Consider the following 26089-nt stretch of genomic DNA (forward strand, 5'->3'; position numbering starts at 1 on the left):
CCAGATTGGGCCAGTGTTCAGGGTTCTCTCTGAGAGGACAGTGTTCAGGGTTCTCTCTGAGAGGCCAGTTTGACAATGACACGTTGCTTCCTCTCTGGTCTCCTGTGGAACCTCTTCTCTTCACACACAGCTTCCTCTGACACACACACACACACACACACACACACACACACACACACACACACACACACACACACACACACACACACACACACACACACACACACGTTAACAGAAATCTTTATTATTTTATTGAATCATTGTTTAACCAGGTGTGTGTGTGTGTACCTGTGTCCGGCTGAGTACAGACTGAGGCCAGGCTGAAGAGAGAGAAGATGATGAAGGCGATGATGATGAAGGTCGACTCCAGACCAGAGAACGGCAGCTCCATCTACACAAATACACACATTGATTTGACATTATAACTATAATGGTAGATAGAGTTGGAGCTAGGAGCACAAGCATTTCACTACTCCTGCAATAGCATCTGATAAATATGTGTAAGTGACCGATTTGGTTTTGTAAAACCTTTATTAACCACTCGATGTTACAATACCACCAGTTGTTGCTGGGCAGCAGGTAGCCTGCCGGGTAGGAGCGTTGGGTCAGTAACCAGCAGGTAGCCTGCCGGGTAGGAGCGTTGGGCCAGTAACCAGCAGGTAGCCTGCCGGGTAGGAGCGTTGGACCAGTAACCAGCAGGTAGCCTGCCGGGTAGGAGCGTTGGGACAGTAACCAGCAGGTAGCCTGCCGGGTAGGAGCGTTGGGACAGTATCCAGCAGGTAGCCTGCCGGGTAGGAGCGTTGGGACAGTAACCAGCAGGTAGCCTAGTGGTTAGAGCGTTGGGCCAGTAACCAGCAGGTAGCCTGCCGGGTAGGAGCGTTGGGACAGTAACCAGCAGGTAGCCTAGTGGTTAGAGCGTTGGGACAGTAACCAGCAGGTAACCTAGTGGTTAGAGCGTTGGGCCAGTAACCAGCAGGTAGCCTGTCGGGTAGGAGCGTTGGGACAGTAACCAGCAGGTAGCCTAGTGGTTAGAGCGTTGGGCCAGTAACCAGCAGGTAACCTGCCGGGTAGGAGCGTTGGGCCAGTAACCAGCAGGTAGCCTAGTGGTTAGAGCGTTGGGCCAGTAACCAGCAGGTAGCCTGCCGGGTAGGAGCGTTGGGACAGTAACCAGCAGGTAGCCTAGTGGTTAGAGCGTTGGGACAGTAACCAGCAGGTAGCCTGCCGGGTAGGAGCGTTGGGCCAGTAACCAGCAGGTAGCCTGCCGGGTAGGAGCGTTGGGCCAGTAACCAGCAGGTAACCTAGTGGTTAGAGCGTTGGGCCAGTAACCAGCAGGTAGCCTAGTGGTTAGAGCGTTGGGCCAGTAACCAGCAGGTAGCCTGCCGGGTAGGAGCGTTGGGCCAGTAACCAGCAGGTAGCCTAGTGGTTAGAGCGTTGGGCCAGTAACCAGCAGGTAGCCTAGTGGTTAGAGCGTTGGGCCAGTAACCAGCAGGTAGCCTGCCGGGTAGGAGCGTTGGGCCAGTAACCAGCAGGTAGCCTGCCGGGTATGAGCGTTGGGCCAGTAACCAGCAGGTAGCCTAGTGGTTAGAGCGTTGGGCCAGTAACCAGCAGGTAACCTAGTGGTTAGAGCGTTGGGACAGTAACCAGCAGGTAGCCTGCCGGGTAGGAGCGTTGGGCCAGTAACCAGCAGGTAGCCTAGTGGTTAGAGCGTTGGGCCAGTAACCAGCAGGTAGCCTAGTGGTTAGAGCGTTGGGCCAGTAACCAGCAGGCAGCCTAGTGGTTAGAGCGTTGGGCCAGTAACCAGCAGGTAGCCTAGTGGTTAGAGCGTTGGGCCAGTAACCAGCAGGTAGCCTAGTGGTTAGAGCGTTGGGCCAGTAACCAGCAGGTAACCTAGTGGTTAGAGCGTTGGGCCAGTAACCAGCAGGTAACCTAGTGGTTAGAGCGTTGGGCCAGTAACCAGCAGGTAGCCTAGTGGTTAGAGCGTTGGGCCAGTAACCAGCAGGTAGCCTAGTGGTTAGAGCGTTGGGCCAGTAACCAGCAGGCAGCCTAGTGGTTAGAGCGTTGGGCCAGTAACCAGCAGGGTAGCCTAGTGGTTAGATCGTTGGGACAGTAACTGAAAGGCTGCTGGATTGAATCCTAGAGCCGACAAGGTAAAAATCCGTCATTCTGCCCATCAGCAAGGCAGTTAACCAACAACAACAGCTGCTCTCGCGTGACGTGGACGTGAATTAAGGCCCCACACCTCTCTGATTCAGAGGAAGACACATTTCAATCAAATGCATTCAGTTGTACAACGAGCTAGGCATCCCCCAGGGTGGCTGTAATACTGTTGATGACCACTAGGTGGTGCCAATACCCTGTATCTCTCTGAGGCTGTAATACTGTTGATGACCACTAGGTGGTGCCAATACCCTGTATCTCTCTGAGGCTGTAATAGAGGCCAGTGTTCAGGGTTCTCTCTGAGAGGCCAGTGTTCAGGGTTCTCTCTGAGAGGCCAGTTTGGGACAGTGTTCAGGGTTCTCTCTGAGAGGCCAGTCGGTTCAGGGTTCTCTCTGAGAGGCCAGTGTTCAGGGTTCTCTCTGAGAGGCCAGTGTTCAGGGTTCTCTCTGAGAGGCCAGTGTTCAGGGTTCTCTCTGAGAGGCCAGTTTGACGATGACACGTTGCTTCCTCTCTGGTCTCCTGTGGAACCTCTTCTCTTCACACACAGCTTCCTCTGACACACACACACACACACACACACACACACACACACACACACACACACACACACACACACACACACACACGTTAACAGAAATCTTTATTATTTTATTGAATCATTGTTTAACCAGGTGTGTGTGTGTGTACCTGTGTCCGGCTGAGTACAGACTGAGGCCAGGCTGAAGAGAGAGAAGATGATGAAGGCGATGATGATGAAGGTCGACTCCAGACCAGAGAACGGCAGCTCCATCTACACAAATACACACATTGATTTGACATTATAACTATAATGGTAGATAGAGTTGGAGCTAGGAGCACAAGCATTTCACTACTCCTGCAATAGCATCTGATAAATATGTGTAAGTGACCGATTTGATTTTGTAATACCTTTATTAACCACTCGATGTTACAATACCACCAGTTGTTGCTGGGCAGCAGGTAGCCTGCCGGGTAGGAGCGTTGGGTCAGTAACCAGCAGGTAGCCTGCCGGGTAGGAGCGTTGGGACAGTAACCAGCAGGTAGCCTGCCGGGTAGGAGCGTTGAGACAGTAACCAGCAGGTAGCCTGCCGGGTAGGAGCGTTGGGCCAGTAACCAGCAGGTAGCCTAGTGGTTAGAGCGTTGGGCCAGTAACCAGCAGGTAGCCTGCCGGGTAGGAGCGTTGGGACAGTAACCAGCAGGTAGCCTGCCGGGTAGGAGCGTTGGGCCAGTAACCAGCAGGTAGCCTGCCGGGTAGGAGCGTTGGGCCAGTAACCAGCAGGTAGCCTGCCCGGGTAGGAGCGTTGGGCCAGTAACCAGCAGGTAACCTAGTGGTTAGAGCGTTGGGACAGTAACCAGCAGGTAGCCTAGTGGTTAGAGCGTTGGGACAGTAATCAGCAGGTAGCCTAGTGGTTAGAGCGTTGGGACAGTAACCAGCAGGTAACCTAGTGGTTAGAGCGTTGGGCCAGTAACCAGCAGGTAGCCTGCCGGGTAGGAGCGTTGGGACAGTAACCAGCAGGGTAGCCTAGTGGTTAGAGCGTTGGGACAGTAACAAGCAGGTAACCTAGTGGTTAGAGCGTTGGGCCAGTAACCAGCAGGTAGCCTAGTGGTTAGAGCGTTGGGCCAGTAACCAGCAGGTAGCCTAGTGGTTAGAGCGTTGGGCCAGTAACCAGCAGGTAGCCTAGTGGTTAGAGCGTTGGGCCAGTAACCAGCAGGTAGCCTAGTGGTTAGAGCGTTGGGCCAGTAACCAGCAGGCAGCCTAGTGGTTAGAGCGTTGGGCCAGTAACCAGCAGGTAGCCTGCCGGGTAGGAGCGTTGGGACAGTAACCAGCAGGTAGCCTAGTGGTTAGAGCGTTGGGCCAGTAACCAGCAGGTAGCCTGCCGGGTAGGAGCGTTGGGCCAGTAACCAGCAGGTAGCCTGCCGGGTAGGAGCGTTGGGCCAGTAACCAGCAGGTAGCCTAGTGGTTAGAGCGTTGGGCCAGTAACCAGCAGGCAGCCTAGTGGTTAGAGCGTTGGGCCAGTAACCAGCAGGTAGCCTAGTGGTTAGAGCGTTGGGCCAGTAACCAGCAGGTAGCCTAGTGGTTAGAGCGTTGGGCCAGTAACCAGCAGGTAGCCTAGTGGTTAGAGCGTTGGGCCAGTAACCAGCAGGTAGCCTAGTGGTTAGAGCATTGGGCCAGTAACCAGCAGGTAGCCTAGTGGTTAGAGAGTTGGGCCAGTAACCAGCAGGGTAGCCTAGTGGTTAGAGCGTTGGGACAGTAACAAGCAGGTAACCTAGTGGTTAGAGCGTTGGGCCAGTAACCAGCAGGTAGCCTAGTGGTTAGAGCGTTGGGCCAGTAACCAGCAGGTAGCCTAGTGGTTAGAGCGTTGGGCCAGTAACCAGCAGGTAGCCTAGTGGTTAGAGCGTTGGGCCAGTAACCAGCAGGTAGCCTAGTGGTTAGAGCGTTGGGCCAGTAACCAGCAGGCAGCCTAGTGGTTAGAGCGTTGGGCCAGTAACCAGCAGGTAGCCTGCCGGGTAGGAGCGTTGGGACAGTAACCAGCAGGTAGCCTAGTGGTTAGAGCGTTGGGCCAGTAACCAGCAGGTAGCCTGCCGGGTAGGAGCGTTGGGCCAGTAACCAGCAGGTAGCCTGCCGGGTAGGAGCGTTGGGCCAGTAACCAGCAGGTAGCCTAGTGGTTAGAGCGTTGGGCCAGTAACCAGCAGGCAGCCTAGTGGTTAGAGCGTTGGGCCAGTAACCAGCAGGTAGCCTAGTGGTTAGAGCGTTGGGCCAGTAACCAGCAGGTAGCCTAGTGGTTAGAGCGTTGGGCCAGTAACCAGCAGGTAGCCTAGTGGTTAGAGCGTTGGGCCAGTAACCAGCAGGTAGCCTAGTGGTTAGAGCATTGGGCCAGTAACCAGCAGGTAGCCTAGTGGTTAGAGAGTTGGGCCAGTAACCAGCAGGGTAGCCTAGTGGTTAGAGCGTTGGGCCAGTAACCAGCAGGTAGCCTGCCGGGTAGGAGCGTTGGGCCAGTAACCAGCAGGTAGCCTAGTGGTTAGAGCGTTGGGCCAGTAACCAGCAGGCAGCCTAGTGGTTAGAGCGTTGGGCCAGTAACCAGCAGGTAGCCTAGTGGTTAGAGCGTTGGGCCAGTAACCAGCAGGTAGCCTAGTGGTTAGAGCGTTGGGCCAGTAACCAGCAGGTAGCCTAGTGGTTAGAGCGTTGGGCCAGTAACCAGCAGGCAGCCTAGTGGTTAGAGCGTTGGGCCAGTAACCAGCAGGTAGCCTGCCGGGTAGGAGCGTTGGGACAGTAACCAGCAGGTAGCCTAGTGGTTAGAGCGTTGGGCCAGTAACCAGCAGGTAGCCTGCCGGGTAGGAGCGTTGGGCCAGTAACCAGCAGGTAGCCTGCCGGGTAGGAGCGTTGGGCCAGTAACCAGCAGGTAGCCTAGTGGTTAGAGCGTTGGGCCAGTAACCAGCAGGCAGCCTAGTGGTTAGAGCGTTGGGCCAGTAACCAGCAGGTAGCCTAGTGGTTAGAGCGTTGGGCCAGTAACCAGCAGGTAGCCTAGTGGTTAGAGCGTTGGGCCAGTAACCAGCAGGTAGCCTAGTGGTTAGAGCGTTGGGCCAGTAACCAGCAGGTAGCCTAGTGGTTAGAGCATTGGGCCAGTAACCAGCAGGTAGCCTAGTGGTTAGAGAGTTGGGCCAGTAACCAGCAGGGTAGCCTAGTGGTTAGAGCGTTGGGCCAGTAACCAGCAGGTAGCCTGCCGGGTAGGAGCGTTGGGCCAGTAACCAGCAGGTAGCCTAGTGGTTAGAGCGTTGGGCCAGTAACCAGCAGGCAGCCTAGTGGTTAGAGCGTTGGGCCAGTAACCAGCAGGGTAGCCTAGTGGTTAGAGCGTTGGGCCAGTAACCAGCAGGGTAGCCTAGTGGTTAGAGCGTTGGGCCAGTAACCAGCAGGCAGCCTAGTGGTTAGAGCGTTGGGCCAGTAACCAGCAGGGTAGCCTAGTGGTTAGAGCGTTGGGCCAGTAACCAGCAGGTAGCCTAGTGGTTAGAGCGTTGGGCCAGTAACCAGCAGGGTAGCCTAGTGGTTAGATCGTTGGGACAGTAACTGAAAGGCTGCTGGATTGAATCCTAGAGCCGACAAGGTAAAAATCCGTCATTCTGCCCATCAGCAAGGCAGTTAACCAACAACAACAGCTGCTCTCGCGTGACCTGGACGTGAATTAAGGCCCCACACCTCTCTGATTCAGAGGAAGACACATTTCAATCAAATGCATTCAGTTGTACAACGAGCTAGGCATCCCCCAGGGTGGCTGTCATACTGTTGATGACCACTAGGTGGTACCAATACCCTGTATCTCTCTGAGGCTGTAATACTGTTGATGACCACTAGGTGGTACCAATACCCTGTATCTCTCTGAGGAGGCTGTAATACTGTTGATGACCACTAGGTGGTGCCAATACCCTGTATCTCTCTGAGGCTGTAATACTGTTGATGACCACTAGGTGGTGCCAATACCCTGTATCTCTCTGAGGCTGTAATATTGTTGATGACCACTAGGTTGTACCAATACATATCAAACATATTTTATCCCTTCATGGAGACATTGGCCGTGTCCGAATACCTGTATGGGGGTCCTTGATACACACGGGAAACTGTTGAGCGTAAAAAACCCATCAGTGAGACAGTTCATGTCTTGATCAGAGGAAGGTGGTCTAACCTCTGAACTGGTATCTAACCTCTGAACTGGTATCTACTGGTATCTAACCGCTGAACTGGTATCTAACCTCTGAACTGGTATCTAACCTCTGAACTGGTATCTAACCGCTGAACTGGTATCTAACCTCTGAACTGGTATCTACTGGTATCTAACCGCTGAGCTGGTATCTAACCTCTGAACTGGTATCTAACCGCTGAACTGGTATCTAACCTCTGAACTGGTATCTAACCACTGAGCTGGTATCTAACCGCTGAGCTGGTATCTAACCTCTGAGCTGGTATCTAACCTCTGAACTGGTATCTAACCGCTGAGCTGGTATCTAACCGCTGAACTGGTATCTAACCGCTGAACTGGTATCTAACCGCTGAACTGGTATCTAACCTCTGAACTGGTATCTAACCGCTGAACTGGTATCTAACCGCTGAACTGGTATCTAACCGCTGAACTGGTATCTAACCTCTGAACTGGTATCTAACCGCTGAACTGGTATCTAACCGCTGAACTGGTATCTAACCGCTGAACTGGTATCTAACCGCTGAGCTGGTATCTAACCGCTGAACTGGTATCTAACCTCTGAACTGGTATCTAACCGCTGTGCTGGTATCTAACCTCTGAACTGGTATCTAACCGCTGAACTGGTATCTAACCTCTGAACTGGTATCTAACCTCTGAGCTGGTATCTAACCGCTGAACTGGTATCTAACCGCTGAACTGGTATCTAACCGCTGAACTGGTATCTAACCGCTGAACTGGTATCTATCCGCTGAACTGGTATCTAACCTCTGAACTGGTATCTAACCTCTGAACTGGTATCTAACCTCTGAGCTGGTATCTAACCGCTGAACTGGTATCTAACCGCTGAACTGGTATCTAACCGCTGAACTGGTATCTAACCTCTGAGCTGGTATCTAACCTCTGAACTGGTATCTAACCGCTGAACTGGTATCTAACCGCTGAACTGGTATCTAACCGCTGAACTGGTATCTACTGGTATCTAACCGCTGAACTGGTATCTAACCTCTGAACCGGTATCTAACCTCTGAACTGGTATCTAACCGCTGAACTGGTATCTACTGGTATCTAACCTCTGAGCTGGTATCTAACCTCTGAACTGGTATCTAACCTCTGAACTGGTATCTAACCGCTGAACTGGTATCTAACCTCTGAACTGGTATCTAACCGCTGAACTGGTATCTAACCGCTGAACTGGTATCTAACCGCTGAACTGGTATCTAACCGCTGAACTGGTATCTAACCGCTGAACTGGTATCTAACCTCTGAGCTGGTATCTAACCTCTGAACTGGTATCTAACCGCTGAACTGGTATCTAACCTCTGAACTGGTATCTAACCTCTGAGCTGGTATCTAACCTCTGAACTGGTATCTAACCGCTGAACTGGTATCTAACCTCTGAGCTGGTATCTAACCTCTGAACTGGTATCTAACCGCTGAGCTGGTATCTAACCTCTGAACTGGTATCTAACCTCTGAGCTGGTATCTAACCGCTGAACTGGTATCTAACCTCTGAACTGGTATCTAACCTCTGAGCTGGTATCTAACCTCTGAACTGGTATCTAACCTCTGAACTGGTATCTAACCTCTGAGCTGGTATCTAACCTCTGAACTGGTATCTAACCTCTGAACTGGTATCTAACCTCTGAGCTGGTATCTAACCTCTGAGCTGGTATCTAACCTCTGAGCTGGTATCTAACCTCTGAGCTGGTATCTAACCTCTGAGCTGGTATCTAACCTCTGAACTGGTATCTAACCTCTGAACTGGTATCTAACCTCTGAACTGGTATCTAACCGCTGAACTGGTATCTAACCTCTGAACTGGTATCTAACCGCTGAGCTGGTATCTAACCTCTGAGCTGGTATCTAACCTCTGAGCTGGTATCTAACCGCTGAACTGGTATCTAACCTCTGAACTGGTATCTAACCTCTGAGCTGGTATCTAACCTCTGAGCTGGTATCTAACCTCTGAACTGGTATCTAACCTCTGAACTGGTATCTAACCTCTGAGCTGGTATCTAACCTCTGAACTGGTATCTAACCTCTGAACTGGTATCTAACCTCTGAGCTGGTATCTAACCTCTGAGCTGGTATCTAACCTCTGAACTGGTATCTAACCTCTGAGCTGGTATCTAACCTCTGAGCTGGTATCTAACCTCTGAGCTGGTATCTAACCTCTGAGCTGGTATCTAACCTCTGAACTGGTATCTAACCTCTGAACTGGTATCTAACCTCTGAACTGGTATCTAACCGCTGAACTGGTATCTAACCGCTGAACTGGTATCTAACCGCTGAACTGGTATCTAACCGCTGAGCTGGTATCTAACCGCTGAGCTGGTATCTAACCGCTGAGCTGGTATCTAACCGCTGAACTGGTATCTAACCTCTGAACTGGTATCTAACCTCTGAGCTGGTATCTAACCGCTGAACTGGTATCTAACCGCTGAGCTGGTATCTAACCGCTGAACTGGTATCTAACCTCTGAACTGGTATCTAACCGCTGAACTGGTATCTAACCGCTGAGCTGGTATCTAACCGCTGAACTGGTATCTAACCTCTGAACTGGTATCTAACCGCTGAGCTGGTATCTAACCGCTGAGCTGGTATCTAACCGCTGAACTGGTATCTAACCTCTGAACTGGTATCTAACCTCTGAGCTGGTATCTAACCGCTGAACTGGTATCTAACCGCTGAACTGGTATCTAACCTCTGAACTGGTATCTAACCGCTGAACTGGTATCTAACCGCTGAACTGGTATCTAACCGCTGAACTGGTATCTAACCTCTGAGCTGGTATCTAACCGCTGAACTGGTATCTAACCTCTGAGCTGGTATCTAACCTCTGAACTGGTATCTAACCTCCGAACTGGTATCTAACCTCTGAACTGGTATCTAACCGCTGAACTGGTATCTAACCGCTGAGCTGGTATCTAACCGCTGAACTGGTATCTAACCGCTGAACTGGTATCTAACCGCTGAACTGGTATCTAACCTCTGAACTGGTATCTAACCGCTGAACTGGTATCTAACCGCTGAGCTGGTATCTAACCTCTGAGCTGGTATCTAACCGCTGAACTGGTATCTAACCGCTGAACTGGTATCTAACCTCTGAACTGGTATCTAACCTCTGAACTGGTATCTAACCTCTGAGCTGGTATCTAACCTCTGAGCTGGTATCTAACCTCTGAACTGGTATCTAACCTCTGAGCTGGTATCTAACCTCTGAACTGGTATCTAACCTCTGAACTGGTATCTAACCTCTGAGCTGGCATCTAACCTCTGAGCTGGTATCTAACCTCTGAGCTGGTATCTAACCTCTGAGCTGGTATCTAACCTCTGAGCTGGTATCTAACCGCTGAGCTGGTATCTAACCGCTGAGCTGGTATCTAACCTCTGAGCTGGTATCTAACCGCTGAACTGGTATCTAACCTCTGAACTGGTATCTAACCTCTGAGCTGGTATCTAACCTCTGAGCTGGTATCTAACCGCTGAACTGGTATCGCTGAGCTGGTATCTAACCGCTGAGCTGGTATCTAACCGCTGAACTGGTATCTATCCGCTGAACTGGTATCTAACCGCTGAACTGGTATCTAACCGCTGAGCTGGTATCTAACCGCTGAGCTGGTATCTAACCGCTGAACTGGTATCTAACCGCTGAACTGGTATCGCTGAGCTGGTATCTAACCGCTGAGCTGGTATCTAACCGCTGAACTGGTATCTATCCGCTGAGCTGGTATCTAACCGCTGAGCTGGTATCTAACCGCTGAACTGGTATCTAACCGCTGAGCTGGTATCTAACCGCTGAGCTGGTATCGCTGAGCTGGTATCTAACCGCTGAGCTGGTATCTAACCGCTGAGCTGGTATCTAACCGCTGAGCTGGTATCTAACCGCTGAGCTGGTATCTAACCGCTGAACTGGTATCTAACCGCTGAGCTGGTATCTAACCGCTGAGCTGGTATCTAACCGCTGAGCTGGTATCTAACCGCTGAGCTGGTATCTAACCGCTGAACTGGTACCTAACCGCTGAACTGGTATCTAACCGCTGAACAGGTATCTAACCGCTGAACTGGTATCTAACCGCTGAGCTGGTATCTAACCGCTGAGCTGGTATCTAACCGCTGAGCTGGTATCTAACCGCTGAACTGGTATCTAATCGCTGAACTGGTATCTAACCGCTGAACTGGTATCTAACCGCTGAACTGGTATCTAACCGCTGAGCTGGTATCTAACCGCTGAACTGGTATCTAACCGCTGAGCTGGTATCTAACCGCTGAGCTGGTATCTAACCGCTGAACTGGTATCTAATCGCTGAACTGGTATCTAACCGCTGAACTGGTATCTAACCGCTGAGCTGGTATCTAACCGCTGAGCTGGTATCTAATCTAACCGCTGAGCTGGTATCTAATCTAACCGCTGAGCTGGTATCTAACCGCTGAACTGGTATCTAACTGCTGAACTGGTATCTAACCGCTGAACTGGTATCTCACCGCTGAACTGGTATCTAACCGCTGAGCTGGTATCTAACCGCTCAGCTGGTATCTAACCGCTGAACTGGTATCTAACCGCTGAGCTGGTATCTAACCGCTGAGCTGGTATCTAACCGCTGAGCTGGTATCTAACCGCTGAGCTGGTATCTAACCGCTGTGCTGGTATCTAACCGCTGTGCTGGTATCTAACCGCTGAGCTGGTATCTAACCGCTGAACTGGTATCTAACCGCTGAGCTGGTATCTAACCGCTGAACTGGTATCTAACCGCTGAGCTGGTATCTAACCGCTGAACTGGTATCTAACCGCTGAGCTGGTATCTAACCGCTGAACTGGTATCTAACCGCTGAGCTGGTATCTAATCTAACCGCTGAGCTGGTATCTAATCTAACCGCTGAGCTGGTATCTAATCTAACCGCTGAGCTGGTATCTAACCGCTGAGCTGGTATCTAACCGCTGAACTGGTATCTAACCGCTGAACTGGTATCTAACCGCTGAACTGGTATCTAACCGCTGAGCTGGTATCTAACCGCTGAGCTGGTATCTAACCGCTGAGCTGGTATCTAACCGCTGAACTGGTATCTAACCGCTGAGCTGGTATCTAACCGCTGAACTGGTACCTAACCGCTGAACTGGTATCTAACCGCTGAACAGGTATCTAACCGCTGAACTGGTATCTAACCGCTGAGCTGGTATCTAACCGCTGAGCTGGTATCTAACCGCTGAACTGGTATCTAACCGCTGAACTGGTATCTAACCGCTGAACTGGTATCTAACCGCTGAGCTGGTATCTAACCGCTGAACTGGTATCTAACCGCTGAGCTGGTATCTAACCGCTGAGCTGGTATCTAACCGCTGAACTGGTATCTAACCGCTGAGCTGGTATCTAACCGCTGAACTGGTATCTAACCGCTGAGCTGGTATCTAACCGCTGAGCTGGTATCTAACCGCTGAGCTGGTATCTAATCTAACCGCTGAGCTGGTATCTAATCTAACCGCTGAGCTGGTATCTAATCTAACCGCTGAGCTGGTATCTAACCGCTGAGCTGGTATCTAACCGCTGAACTGGTATCTAACCGCTGAACTGGTATCTAACCGCTGAGCTGGTATCTAACCGCTGAACTGGTATCTAACCGCTGAGCTGGTATCTATCCGCTGAACTGGTACCTAACCGCTGAACAGGTATCTAACCGCTGAACTGGTATCTAACCGCTGAGCTGGTATCTAACCGCTGAGCTGGTATCTAACCGCTGAGCTGGTATCTAACCGCTGAACTGGTATCTAATCGCTGAACTGGTATCTAACCGCTGAACTGGTATCTAACCGCTGAACTGGTATCTAACCGCTGAGCTGGTATCTAACCGCTGAACTGGTATCTAACCGCTGAGCTGGTATCTAACCGCTGAGCTGGTATCTAACCGCTGAACTGGTATCTAATCGCTGAACTGGTATCTAACCGCTGAACTGGTATCTAACCGCTGAGCTGGTATCTAACCGCTGAGCTGGTATCTAATCTAACCGCTGAGCTGGTATCTAATCTAACCGCTGAGCTGGTATCTAACCGCTGAACTGGTATCTAACCGCTGAACTGGTATCTAACCGCTGAACTGGTATCTCACCGCTGAACTGGTATCTAACCGCTGAGCTGGTATCTAACCGCTCAGCTGGTATCTAACCGCTGAACTGGTATCTAACCGCTGAGCTGGTATCTAACCGCTGAGCTGGTATCTAACCGCTGAGCTGGTATCTAACCGCTGAAGCTGGTATCTAACCGCTGAGCTGGTATCTAACCGCTGAACTGGTATCTAACCGCTGAGCTGGTATCTAACCGCTGAACTGGTATCTAACCGCTGAGCTGGTATCTAACCGCTGAACTGGTATCTAACCGCTGAACTGGTATCTAACCGCTGAGCTGGTATCTAACCGCTGAGCTGGTATCTAATCTAACCGCTGAGCTGGTATCTAATCTAACCGCTGAGCTGGTATCTAACCGCTGAACTGGTATCTAACTGCTGAACTGGTATCTAACCGCTGAACTGGTATCTCACCGCTGAACTGGTATCTAACCGCTGAGCTGGTATCTAACCGCTGAGCTGGTATCTAACCGCTGAACTGGTATCTAACCGCTGAGCTGGTATCTAACCGCTGAGCTGGTATCTAACCGCTGAGCTGGTATCTAACCGCTGAGCTGGTATCTAACCGCTGAGCTGGTATCTAACCGCTGAACTGGTATCTAACCGCTGAGCTGGTATCTAACCGCTGAACTGGTATCTAACCGCTGAGCTGGTATCTAACCGCTGAACTGGTATCTAACCGCTGAGCTGGTATCTAACCGCTGAACTGGTATCTAACCGCTGAGCTGGTATCTAACCGCTGAGCTGGTATCTAACCGCTGAGCTGGTATCTAATCTAACCGCTGAGCTGGTATCTAATCTAACCGCTGAGCTGGTATCTAATCTAACCGCTGAGCTGGTATCTAACCGCTGAGCTGGTATCTAACCGCTGAACTGGTATCTAACCGCTGAACTGGTATCTAACCGCTGAGCTGGTATCTAACCGCTGAACTGGTATCTAACCGCTGAGCTGGTATCTAACCGCTGAACTGGTACCTAACCGCTGAACAGGTATCTAACCGCTGAACTGGTATCTAACCGCTGAGCTGGTATCTAACCGCTGAGCTGGTATCTAACCGCTGAGCTGGTATCTAACCGCTGAACTGGTATCTAACCGCTGAGCTGGTATCTAACCGCTGAGCTGGTATCTAACCGCTGAGCTGGTATCTAACCGCTGAGCTGGTATCTAACCGCTGAGCTGGTATCTAACCGCTGAGCTGGTATCTAACCGCTGAACTGGTATCTAACCGCTGAGCTGGTATCTAACCGCTGAACTGGTATCTAACCGCTGAGCTGGTATCTAACCGCTGAACTGGTATCTAACCGCTGAACTGGTATCTAACCGCTGAGCTGGTATCTAACCGCTGAGCTGGTATCTAATCTAACCGCTGAGCTGGTATCTAATCTAACCGCTGAGCTGGTATCTAACCGCTGAACTGGTATCTAACCGCTGAACTGGTATCTAACCGCTGAACTGGTATCTAACCGCTGAACTGGTATCTAACCGCTGAGCTGGTATCTAACCGCTGAGCTGGTATCTAACCGCTGAACTGGTATCTAACCGCTGAGCTGGTATCTAACCGCTGAGCTGGTATCTAACCGCTGAGCTGGTATCTAACCGCTGAACTGGTATCTAACCGCTGAGCTGGTATCTAACCGCTGAACTGGTATCTAACCGCTGAGCTGGTATCTAACCGCTGAACTGGTATCTAACCGCTGAGCTGGTATCTAACCGCTGAACTGGTATCTAACCGCTGAGCTGGTATCTAACCGCTGAACTGGTATCTAACCGCTGAGCTGGTATCTAACCGCTGAGCTGGTATCTAACCGCTGAGCTGGTATCTAATCTAACCGCTGAGCTGGTATCTAATCTAACCGCTGAGCTGGTATCTAACCGCTGAGCTGGTATCTAACCGCTGAGCTGGTATCTAACCGCTGAACTGGTATCTAACCGCTGAACTGGTATCTAACCGCTGAGCTGGTATCTAACCGCTGAGCTGGTATCTAACCGCTGAACTGGTATCTAACCGCTGAGCTGGTATCTAACCGCTGAACTGGTATCTAACCGCTGAGCTGGTATCTAACCGCTGAACTGGTATCTAACCGCTGAGCTGGTATCTAACCGCTGAGCTGGTATCTAACCGCTGAACTGGTATCTAACCGCTGAGCTGGTATCTAACCGCTGAACTGGTATCTAACCGCTGAGCTGGTATCTAACCGCTGAGCTGGTATCTAACCGCTGAGCTGGTATCTAACCGCTGAACTGGTATCTAACCGCTGAGCTGGTATCTAACCGCTGAGCTGGTATCTAACCGCTGAGCTGGTATCTAACCGCTGAGCTGGTATCTAACCGCTGAACTGGTATCTAACCGCTGAACTGGTATCTAACCGCTGAACTGGTATCTAACCGCTGAACTGGTATCTAACCGCTGAGCTGGTATCTAACCGCTGAGCTGGTATCTAACCGCTGAGCTGGTATCTAACCGCTGAGCTGGTATCTAACCGCTGAACTGGTATCTAACCGCTGAACTGGTATCTAACCGCTGAACTGGTATCTAACCGCTGAACTGGTATCTAACCGCTGAGCTGGTATCTAACCGCTGAGCTGGTATCTAACCGCTGAACTGGTATCTAACCGCTGAGCTGGTATCTAACCGCTGAACTGGTATCTAACCGCTGAACTGGTATCTAACCGCTGAACTGGTATCTAACCGCTGAGCTGGTATCTAACCGCTGAGCTGGTATCTAACCGCTGAGCTGGTATCTAACCGCTGAGCTGGTATCTAACCGCTGAGCTGGTATCTAACCGCTGAGCTGGTATCTAACCGCTGAGCTGGTATCTAACCGCTGAGCTGGTATCTAACCGCTGAGCTGGTATCTAACCGCTGAACTGGTATCTAACCGCTGAGCTGGTATCTAACCGCTGAGCTGGTATCTAACCGCTGAACTGGTATCTAACCGCTGAGCTGGTATCTAACCGCTGAACTGGTATCTAACCGCTGAACTGGTATCTAACCGCTGAACTGGTATCTAACCGCTGAGCTGGTATCTAACCGCTGAGCTGGTATCTAACCGCTGAGCTGGTATCTAACCGCTGAACTGGTATCTAACCGCTGAGCTGGTATCTAACCGCTGAGCTGGTATCTAACCGCTGAACTGGTATCTAACCGCTGAACTGGTATCTAACCGCTGAGCTGGTATCTAACCGCTGAACTGGTATCTAACCGCTGAGCTGGTATCTAACCGCTGAGCTGGTATCTAACCGCTGAGCTGGTATCTAACCGCTGAACTGGTATCTAACCGCTGAGCTGGTATCTAACCGCTGAACTGGTATCTAACCGCTGAGCTGGTATCTAACCGCTGAGCTGGTATCTAACCGCTGAGCTGGTATCTAACCGCTGAGCTGGTATCTAACCGCTGAGCTGGTATCTAACCGCTGAGCTGGTATCTAACCGCTGAGCTGGTATCTAACCGCTGAACTGGTATCTAACCGCTGAACTGGTATCTAACCGCTGAACTGGTATCTAACCGCTGAGCTGGTATCTAACCGCTGAGCTGGTATCTAACCGCTGAGCTGGTATCTAACCGCTGAACTGGTATCTAACCGCTGAACTGGTATCTAACCGCTGAACTGGTATCTAACCGCTGAACTGGTATCTAACCGCTGAGCTGGTATCTAACCGCTGAACTGGTATCTAACCGCTGAGCTGGTATCTAACCGCTGAGCTGGTATCTAACCGCTGAGCTGGTATCTAACCGCTGAACTGGTATCTAACCGCTGAACTGGTATCTAACCGCTGAGCTGGTATCTAACCGCTGAGCTGGTATCTAATCTAACCGCTGAGCTGGTATCTAATCTAACCGCTGAGCTGGTATCTAACCGCTGAACTGGTATCTAACCGCTGAACTGGTATCTAACCGCTGAACTGGTATCTCACCGCTGAACTGGTATCTAACCGCTGAGCTGGTATCTAACCGCTCAGCTGGTATCTAACCGCTGAACTGGTATCTAACCGCTGAGCTGGTATCTAACCGCTGAGCTGGTATCTAACCGCTGAGCTGGTATCTAACCGCTGAGCTGGTATCTAACCGCTGAGCTGGTATCTAACCGCTGAGCTGGTATCTAACCGCTGAACTGGTATCTAACCGCTGAGCTGGTATCTAACCGCTGAACTGGTATCTAACCGCTGAGCTGGTATCTAACCGCTGAACTGGTATCTAACCGCTGAGCTGGTATCTAACCGCTGAACTGGTATCTAACCGCTGAGCTGGTATCTAACCGCTGAACTGGTATCTAACCGCTGAGCTGGTATCTAACCGCTGAGCTGGTATCTAATCTAACCGCTGAGCTGGTATCTAACCGCTGAGCTGGTATCTAACCGCTGAACTGGTATCTAACCGCTGAGCTGGTATCTAATCTAACCGCTGAGCTGGTATCTAACCGCTGAGCTGGTATCTAACCGCTGAGCTGGTATCTAACCGCTGAACTGGTATCTAACCGCTGAACTGGTATCTAACCGCTGAGCTGGTATCTAACCGCTGAACTGGTATCTAACCGCTGAGCTGGTATCTAACCGCTGAACTGGTATCTAACCGCTGAACTGGTATCTAACCGCTGAACTGGTATCTAACCGCTGAGCTGGTATCTAACCGCTGAGCTGGTATCTAACCGCTGAGCTGGTATCTAACCGCTGAACTGGTATCTAATCGCTGAACTGGTATCTAACCGCTGAACTGGTATCTAACCGCTGAACTGGTATCTAACCGCTGAGCTGGTATCTAACCGCTGAACTGGTATCTAACCGCTGAGCTGGTATCTAACCGCTGAGCTGGTATCTAACCGCTGAACTGGTATCTAATCGCTGAACTGGTATCTAACCGCTGAACTGGTATCTAACCGCTGAGCTGGTATCTAACCGCTGAGCTGGTATCTAATCTAACCGCTGAGCTGGTATCTAACCGCTGAACTGGTATCTAACCGCTGAACTGGTATCTAACCGCTGAACTGGTATCTCACCGCTGAACTGGTATCTAACCGCTGAGCTGGTATCTAACCGCTCAGCTGGTATCTAACCGCTGAACTGGTATCTAACCGCTGAGCTGGTATCTAACCGCTGAGCTGGTATCTAACCGCTGAGCTGGTATCTAACCGCTGTGCTGGTATCTAACCGCTGTGCTGGTATCTAACCGCTGAACTGGTATCTAACCGCTGAGCTGGTATCTAACCGCTGAACTGGTATCTAACCGCTGAGCTGGTATCTAACCGCTGAACTGGTATCTAACCGCTGAGCTGGTATCTAACCGCTGAACTGGTATCTAACCGCTGAGCTGGTATCTAACCGCTGAGCTGGTATCTAATCTAACCGCTGAGCTGGTATCTAATCTAACCGCTGAGCTGGTATCTAACCGCTGAACTGGTATCTAACCGCTGAACTGGTATCTAACCGCTGAACTGGTATCTAACCGCTGAACTGGTATCTAACCGCTGAGCTGGTATCTAACCGCTGAGCTGGTATCTAACCGCTGAGCTGGTATCTAACCGCTGAGCTGGTATCTAACCGCTGAGCTGGTATCTAACCGCTGAGCTGGTATCTAACCGCTGAACTGGTATCTAACCGCTGAGCTGGTATCTAACCGCTGAGCTGGTATCTAACCGCTGAACTGGTATCTAACCGCTGAACTGGTATCTAACCGCTGAACTGGTATCTAACCGCTGAACTGGTATCTAACCGCTGAACTGGTATCTAACCGCTGAACTGGTATCTAACCGCTGAGCTGGTATCTAACCGCTGAACTGGTATCTAACCGCTGAGCTGGTATCTAACCGCTGAGCTGGTATCTAACCGCTGAGCTGGTATCTAACCGCTGAGCTGGTATCTAACCGCTGAGCTGGTATCTAACCGCTGAGCTGGTATCTAACCGCTGAGCTGGTATCTAACCGCTGAACTGGTATCTAACCGCTGAACTGGTATCTAACCGCTGAGCTGGTATCTAACCGCTGAACTGGTATCTAACCGCTGAGCTGGTATCTAACCGCTGAACTGGTATCTAACCGCTGAACTGGTATCTAACCGCTGAACTGGTATCTAACCGCTGAGCTGGTATCTAACCGCTGAGCTGGTATCTAACCGCTGAGCTGGTATCTAACCGCTGAGCTGGTATCTAACCGCTGAACTGGTATCTAACCGCTGAGCTGGTATCTAACCGCTGAGCTGGTATCTAACCGCTGAGCTGGTATCTAACCGCTGAACTGGTATCTAACCGCTGAACTGGTATCTAACCGCTGAACTGGTATCTAACCGCTGAGCTGGTATCTAACCGCTGAGCTGGTATCTAACCGCTGAGCTGGTATCTAACCGCTGAACTGGTATCTAACCGCTGAACTGGTATCTAACCGCTGAACTGGTATCTAACCGCTGAGCTGGTATCTAACCGCTGAGCTGGTATCTAACCGCTGAGCTGGTATCTAACCGCTGAACTGGTATCTAACCGCTGAGCTGGTATCTAACCGCTGAACTGGTATCTAACCGCTGAACTGGTATCTAACCGCTGAGCTGGTATCTAACCGCTGAGCTGGTATCTAATCTAACCGCTGAGCTGGTATCTAATCTAACCGCTGAGCTGGTATCTAACCGCTGAACTGGTATCTAACCGCTGAACTGGTATCTAACCGCTGAACTGGTATCTCACCGCTGAACTGGTATCTAACCGCTGAGCTGGTATCTAACCGCTCAGCTGGTATCTAACCGCTGAACTGGTATCTAACCGCTGAGCTGGTATCTAACCGCTGAGCTGGTATCTAACCGCTGAGCTGGTATCTAACCGCTGTGCTGGTATCTAACCGCTGTGCTGGTATCTAACCGCTGAGCTGGTATCTAACCGCTGAACTGGTATCTAACCGCTGAGCTGGTATCTAACCGCTGAACTGGTATCTAACCGCTGAGCTGGTATCTAACCGCTGAACTGGTATCTAACCGCTGAGCTGGTATCTAACCGCTGAACTGGTATCTAACCGCTGAACTGGTATCTAACCGCTGAGCTGGTATCTAACCGCTGAGCTGGTATCTAATCTAACCGCTGAGCTGGTATCTAATCTAACCGCTGAGCTGGTATCTAACCGCTGAACTGGTATCTAACCGCTGAACTGGTATCTAACCGCTGAACTGGTATCTAACCGCTGAACTGGTATCTAACCGCTGAGCTGGTATCTAACCGCTGAGCTGGTATCTAACCGCTGAACTGGTATCTAACCGCTGAGCTGGTATCTAACCGCTGAGCTGGTATCTAACCGCTGAGCTGGTATCTAACCGCTGAGCTGGTATCTAACCGCTGAGCTGGTATCTAACCGCTGAACTGGTATCTAACCGCTGAACTGGTATCTAACCGCTGAGCTGGTATCTAACCGCTGAGCTGGTATCTAACCGCTGAACTGGTATCTAACCGCTGAACTGGTATCTAACCGCTGAACTGGTATCTAACCGCTGAGCTGGTATCTAATCTAACCGCTGAACTGGTATCTAACTCGCTGAGCTGGTATCTAACCGCTGAGCTGGTATCTAACCGCTGAGCTGGTATCTAACCGCTGAACTGGTATCTAACCGCTGAACTGGTATCTAACCGCTGAACTGGTATCTAACCGCTGAACTGGTATCTAACCGCTGAGCTGGTATCTAACCGCTGAGCTGGTATCTAACCGCTGAACTGGTATCTAACCGCTGAGCTGGTATCTAACCGCTGAACTGGTATCTAACCGCTGAGCTGGTATCTAACCGCTGAGCTGGTATCTAACCGCTGAACTGGTATCTAACCGCTGAACTGGTATCTAACCGCTGAGCTGGTATCTAACCGCTGAACTGGTATCTAACCGCTGAGCTGGTATCTAACCGCTGAACTGGTATCTAACCGCTGAACTGGTATCTAACCGCTGAGCTGGTATCTAACCGCTGAACTGGTATCTAACCGCTGAGCTGGTATCTAACCGCTGAACTGGTATCTAACCGCTGAACTGGTATCTAACCGCTGAACTGGTATCTAACCGCTGAACTGGTATCTAACCGCTGAGCTGGTATCTAACCGCTGAGCTGGTATCTAACCGCTGAGCTGGTATCTAATCTAACCGCTGAGCTGGTATCTAATCTAACCGCTGAGCTGGTATCTAACCGCTGAACTGGTATCTAACCGCTGAACTGGTATCTAACCGCTGAGCTGGTATCTAACCGCTGAGCTGGTATCTAACCGCTGAGCTGGTATCTAACCGCTGAACTGGTATCTAACCGCTGAGCTGGTATCTAACCGCTGAGCTGGTATCTAACCGCTGAGCTGGTATCTAACCGCTGAGCTGGTATCTAACCGCTGAGCTGGTATCTAACCGCTGAGCTGGTATCTAACCGCTGAACTGGTATCTAACCGCTGAGCTGGTATCTAACCGCTGAACTGGTATCTAACCGCTGAGCTGGTATCTAACCGCTGAGCTGGTATCTAACCGCTGAGCTGGTATCTAACCGCTGAACTGGTATCTAACCGCTGAGCTGGTATCTAACCGCTGAGCTGGTATCTAACCGCTGAGCTGGTATCTAACCGCTGAACTGGTATCTAACCGCTGAGCTGGTATCTAACCGCTGAACTGGTATCTAACCGCTGAACTGGTATCTAACCGCTGAACTGGTATCTAACCGCTGAGCTGGTATCTAACCGCTGAGCTGGTATCTAACCGCTGAGCTGGTATCTAACCGCTGAACTGGTATCTAACCGCTGAGCTGGTATCTAACCGCTGAACTGGTATCTAACCGCTGAACTGGTATCTAACCGCTGAACTGGTATCTAACCGCTGAACTGGTATCTAACCGCTGAACTGGTATCTAACCGCTGAGCTGGTATCTAACCGCTGAACTGGTATCTAACCGCTGAGCTGGTATCTAACCGCTGAACTGGTATCTAACCGCTGAACTGGTATCTAACCGCTGAACTGGTATCTAACCGCTGAACTGGTATCTAACCGCTGAACTGGTATCTAACCGCTGAGCTGGTATCTAACCGCTGAGCTGGTATCTAACCGCTGAGCTGGTATCTAACCGCTGAGCTGGTATCTAACCGCTGAACTGGTATCTAACCGCTGAGCTGGTATCTAACCGCTGAGCTGGTATCTAACCGCTGAGCTGGTATCTAACCGCTGAGCTGGTATCTAACCGCTGAGCTGGTATCCTAACTCTAACCCTGAGCTGGTATCTAACCGCTGAACTGGTATCTAACCGCTGAGCTGGTATCTAACCGCTGAGCTGGTATCTAACCGCTGAACTGGTATCTAACCGCTGAGCTGGTATCTAACCGCTGAACTGGTATCTAACCGCTGAGCTGGTATCTAACCGCTGAACTGGTATCTAACCGCTGAGCTGGTATCTAACCGCTGAGCTGGTATCTAACCGCTGAGCTGGTATCTAACCGCTGAGCTGGTATCTAACCGCTGAGCTGGTATCTAACCGCTGAACTGGTATCTAACCGCTGAGCTGGTATCTAACCGCTGAACTGGTATCTAACCGCTGAACTGGTATCTAACCGCTGAGCCGGTATCTAACCGCTGAACCGGTATCTAACCGCTGAGCCGGTATCTAACCGCTGAACCGGTATCTAACCGCTGAACTGGTATCTAACCGCTGAACTGGTATCTAACCGCTGAACTGGTATCTAACCGCTGAGCTGGTATCTAACCGCTGAGCTGGTATCTAACCGCTGAACTGGTATCTATCCGCTGAACTGGTATCTAACCGCTGAGCTGGTATCTAACCGCTGAGCTGGTATCTAACCGCTGAGCTGGTATCTAACCGCTGAGCTGGTATCTAACCGCTGAACTGGTATCTAACCGCTGAGCTGGTATCTAACCGCTGAGCTGGTATCTAACCGCTGAGCTGGTATCTAACCGCTGAACTGGTATCTAACCGCTGAGCTGGTATCTAACCGCTGAGCTGGTATCTAACCGCTGAACTGGTATCTAACCGCTGAACTGGTATCTAACCGCTGAACTGGTATCTAACTTCAATATTTTCCCTATCTTCATTTTCAAATGTATTTATTTGAACAGATGAGGGCAGATACAATTTGCTGATTTCCCGTGAATGGTTCTTGGTCGCCCCATTCCTAGAAACGGCCCTGCGTCTCATAAACCAGGTTGGTTTATGATTGACTTTATCTAATACTGCTCTTATCTTTAGTTCACCTGGGTATTCCTATTCCAGTGTGTGTGAGACAGAGAGATAGAGGTTACTTTACTTGCTTTGGCAATGTTAACATGTGTTTTCCCATGCCAATAAAGCCCTTAAACTGAGTAGAAGTAGAGAGCGAGGTAGACAGAGGTAGAGGGACGGAGGTAGAGGGACAGAGGTGGAGGGACAGAGGTGGAGGGACAGAGGTGGAGGGACGGAGGTGGAGGGACGGAGGTGGAGGGACGGAGGTGGAGGGACGGAGGTGGAGGGACGGAGGTGCAGGGACGGAGGTGGAGGGACAGAGGGACGGAGGGACGGAGGTGGAGGGACAGAGGGACGAAGGTGGAGGGACGGAGGTGGAGGGACGGAGGTGGAGGGACGGAGGTGGAGGGACAGAGGTGGAGGGACAGAGGTGGAGGGACAGAGGTGGAGGGACAGAGGTGGAGGGACAGAGGTGGAGGGACAGAGGTGGAGGGACAGAGGGACAGAGGTGGAGGGACAGAGGTAGAGGGACGGAGGTGGAGGGGACGGAGGTGGAGGGGACGGAGGTGGAGGGACGGAGGTGCTGGGACGGAGGTGGAGGGACAGAGGGACGGAGGTGGAGGGACGGAGGTGGAGGGACAGAGGTGGAGGGACGGAGGTGGAGGGACGGAGGTGGAGGGACGGAGGTGGAGGGACGGAGGTGGAGGGACGGAGGTGCAGGGACGGAGGTGGAGGGACAGAGGGACGGAGGTGGAGGGACGGAGGTGGAGGGACAGAGGTGGAGGGACAGAGGTGGAGGGACAGAGGGACAGAGGTGGAGGGACAGAGGTGGAGGGACAGAGGGACAGAGGTAGAGGGACAGAGGTAGAGGGACGGAGGTGGAGGGGACGGAGGTGGAGGGGACGGAGGTGGAGGGACAGAGGGACAGAGGTGGCGGGACAGAGGGACAGAGAGAGAGAGGGACAGTTAATTATAATCTTACTTGTTGTGAAAATGAGTCTGATCCAGGTGTGTTTTAGACCAGTAGTTAGTAGGGTAGTCTGATCCAGTAGTTAGTAGAGTAGTCTGATCCAGTAGTTAGTAGAGTAGTCTGATCCAGTAGTTGGTAGAGTAGTCTGATCCAGTAGTTAGTAGAGTAGTCTGATCCAGTAGTTAGTAGAGTAGTCTGATCCAGTAGTTAGTAGAGTAGTCTGATCCAGGTGTGTTTTAGACCAGTAGTTGGTAGAGTAGTCTGATCCAGTAGTTGGTAGAGTAGTCTGATCCAGTAGTTGGTAGAGTAGTCTGATCCAGTAGTTGGTAGAGTAGTCTGATCCAGTAGTTAGTAGAGTAGTCTGATCCAGGTGTGTTTTAGACCAGTAGTTGGTAGAGTAGTCTGATCCAGTAGTTGGTAGAGTAGTCTGATCCAGTAGTTGGTAGAGTAGTCTGATCCAGGTGTGTTTTAGACCAGTAGTTAGTAGAGTAGTCTGATCCAGTAGTTGGTAGAGTAGTCTGATCCAGTAGTTGGTAGAGTAGTCTGATCCAGTAGTTGGTAGAGTAGTCTGATTCAGTAGTTAGTAGAGTAGTCTGATTCAGTAGTTAGTAGAGTAGTCTGATCCAGTAGTTAGTAGAGTAGTCTGATCCAGTAGTTAGTAGAGTAGTCTGATCCAGTAGTTAGTAGAGTAGTCTGATCCAGGTGTGTTTTAGACCAGTAGTTGGTAGAGTAGTCTGATCCAGTAGTTGGTAGAGTAGTCTGATCCAGTAGTTGGTAGAGTAGTCTGATCCAGGTGTGTTTTAGACCAGTAGTTAGTAGAGTAGTCTGATCCAGTAGTTGGTAGAGTAGTCTGATCCAGTAGTTGGTAGAGTAGTCTGATCCAGTAGTTGGTAGAGTAGTCTGATTCAGTAGTTAGTAGAGTAGTCTGATTCAGTAGTTAGTAGAGTAGTCTGATCCAGTAGTTGGTAGAGTAGTCTGATTCAGTAGTTAGTAGAGTAGTCTGATCCAGTAGTTAGAAGAGTAGTCTGTATTAATGTGTTAACGCTGTGAGAGGGAGAGAACAGACACTCCTCTATGCTGGATCCTGGATCCTGAAGCAAAGTACACACCTCCTCTAATACAGACTCCCTAAGTCAAGATCAAAGTTCAGTAAGGTCCTATAACAGAAACATAGGCTATAGTATTCACACTGATATGGGGGCTATAGTATTCACACTGATATGGGGGCTATAGTATTCACACTGATATGGGGGCTATAGTATTCACACTGATATGGGGTCTATAGTATTCACACTGATATGGGGTCTATAGTATTCACACTGATATGGGGGCTATAGTATTCACACTGATATGGGGGCTATAGTATTCACACTGATATGGGGGCTATAGTATTCACACTGATATGGGGACTATAGTAATCACACTGATATGGGGGCTATAGTATTCACACTGATATGGGGGCTATAGTATTCACACTGATATGGGGGCTATAGTATTCACACTGATATGGGGGCTATAGTATTCACACTGATATGGGGGCTATAGTATTCACACTGATATGGGGGCTATAGTATTCACACTGATATGGGGACTATAGTATTCACACTGATATGGGGGCCACAGTATTCACACTGATATGGGGGCTATAGTATTCACACTGATATGGGGGCTATAGTATTCACACTGATATGGGGGCCACAGTATTCACACTGATATGGGGGCTATAGTATTCACACTGATATGGGGGCTATAGTATTCACACTGATATGGGGGCTATAGTATTCACACTGATATGGGGTCTATAGTATTCACACTGATATGGGGGCTATAGTATTCACACTGATATGGGGTCTATAGTATTCACACTGATATGGGGTCTATAGTATTCACACTGATATGGGGGCTATAGTATTCACACTGATATGGGGGCTATAGTATTCACACTGATATGGGGCTATAGTATTCACACTGATATGGGG

General features: G+C 50.5%; 1 long non-coding RNA gene across 1 annotated transcript; it reads right to left on the reverse strand.

The window, feature by feature from the left end:
* Positions 1–386: 386 nt before the first annotated feature.
* LOC123739484 (uncharacterized) lies at positions 387–25152 on the reverse strand. Its single transcript, XR_014392044.1, has 3 exons — positions 24123–25152; positions 2845–2947; positions 387–2710 (listed from the first exon to the last, which is right to left on the reverse strand). It is a non-coding gene; the product is annotated as an uncharacterized LOC123739484 (long non-coding RNA).
* Between the last annotated feature and the right edge of the window lie 937 nt (positions 25153–26089).

The sequence above is a fragment of the Salmo salar genome, chromosome 04 (genome assembly GCF_965601325.2).
Source record: "Salmo salar chromosome 04, fSalSal1, whole genome shotgun sequence".
Classification (NCBI taxonomy): Eukaryota; Metazoa; Chordata; class Actinopteri; order Salmoniformes; family Salmonidae; genus Salmo; species Salmo salar.